We start from the raw sequence: 2,019 nt of genomic DNA, 5'->3' as shown, positions 1-2,019 counted from the left end.
AAAGAATGAAACCATAAATGAAACTTTTTAAATGTAATTTAAATTGTAATTTCCATGATAAAATATCTTTAAAAAAACAAAAAGAAACAAAATAAAAACTAAAGTAAATCTAATGAAAATAAAAAGAAAAAAACTATTTTTCACCATTCCCCTCTGAACCCAATGGTAGAGGCCTTCGACGACAACTTCTTCCTAGCTTTGGAGGCCTGGGATTCTCCCCCCACGGGTCTTCCACATGTGGCCAATGCTTTTGCCGATGTTTCTATCATCTTTCACACAAAGCCATTCAAGTTCACCTCATCAAAGGACTTGGCAATGATGCTTTCTAGCATTAGCACATTTATTCTACTCATCAATGCATTGTACCTTTGGCTAGAGAACTTACCTGCACCATTTTGGCTTGTAGTTGGACTTCCCGGTTGAGGATGTCAGCTGAGTCGATGCCATCATTGGTGTGAACCATCACTTTGTCCATTTCCAACATGTCGTACACGTCCCTTTTTGGGCATCTTTTAACTTTGTTGGGTAGGCCCAGTGCTCTCTACACCAACTCGGGACTTAGCTCAATTTGCATCTAGTGGGTTTCATTATCTTGATGCACCATGACGGTGCGACAATTCCTGTTGAAAGTTCAAAGGAATTTCGTGTACTTCTCATAGTCCACGGCTTGGCCCACCTTCTCCACATACTTCTATAGCTTGCACTGCTTCGTGATTTGCTTGATGACTGGCTCCTCCATGACTATGTCTTCCAAATTTAAGATGTGCCTCAATTTGAATTGATTATAGGCCCTTGTCTCCACTAAGAGGCTATACTTTGCCTGCTCTTCCTCCAAGAATGGCAGCTTGCTAGTTTTCTCCTCTCCTGCCATTGTAGGTGCATGTCATGAAGCCATAGCTCACCATCAGTATTCTTCATATCATTTTTGTGAAAACACATGTAGGAGATAGAAGAAATGATTATCAAAACTAAATTGGGTAAATATACAAAGAGAAAATTTCTTTAACTAGTCCATGCATTTGACAGAAAATTTTGACACTTTTACTCAATCATGATTTGATTTTTAGGGATTCTTTTCCATTTTTGAACCTTGATTGAGGTTTTAGGATTTGTTTTTATGTTCCACACCTTTTATATTCCATTATATTTCACAATGTGTCGAAGGTATGTCTGTTGGTGGGTAGTGGATTGTTATGCACAAGTAAGCAGGTGCTACAGTCTCTTCATCTTCCTCCTCAATTTTCGTTATTGTGGCAACTCAGACTTTCATAGGGGACTTTAGCATGGGAGGCTCGTGTAGTGGATGCATGGGAGGGTAGTACTTCTTTATGTGGCTTCTGTTAAAGAAGCTTATGCCCTCTCCATCTAGCATCTCGAGCTCTACATTTCCAATTTGGTTGATAGTGCGGACCTAAAAAGGCGCTAGTCCCTTGAACTTCATCTTCTGTTTATGGCCATTTATTGAATACAACAATACTAAGTCACCATGTTTGAATTCTCGCTACTTGACATGCTTGTCAAACCAACTCTTGTAGCATGCATTTTCACAAATCAATGCATGGGTGGCTAAAAATTGAGTCTTTGATAAGAATTTTAGCTCGATTAGGTGATTAGTCCATGCCTCCTTTCCATCTCATCCCTCTTGGGTGGCTACTCTCAAGCTTAAGACAAAGAACTCTACAGGTAGAATGGCTTCAATCCCGTAGGTTAACTTGAAGGGAGTATGTTTTACTGCTATTTTATAGGCTATTCGATAGGCCCATAAGACTGCCCATCAGTTTGTTGTCCCAATCATTGCACGAGGCAGAGACCACTTTGGTTAGGATGTTCACTAAGATCTTAGTAATAGACTCAACATGCCATTCACTTGAGGGTAGTAGGGTGAGGATTTTCGATGGATGATTAGAAAGGTTGACAAGAGGTGAGCGATCACTTCATTAATGAAGTGTGTGCCTTGATCACTAGCTAGTTCAATGGGGCAGCCAAATCGTGAGATCACTTGCTCCCAAAGGAACTTAG

The sequence above is a fragment of the Lygodium microphyllum genome, chromosome 20 (assembly GCF_053477565.2).
Source record: "Lygodium microphyllum isolate KBCC chromosome 20, Lygodium_microphyllum_v1.1.10, whole genome shotgun sequence".
In the NCBI taxonomy this organism is placed as follows: Eukaryota; Viridiplantae; Streptophyta; class Polypodiopsida; order Schizaeales; family Lygodiaceae; genus Lygodium; species Lygodium microphyllum.
Note: the sequence above shows the minus strand (reverse complement) of the source record.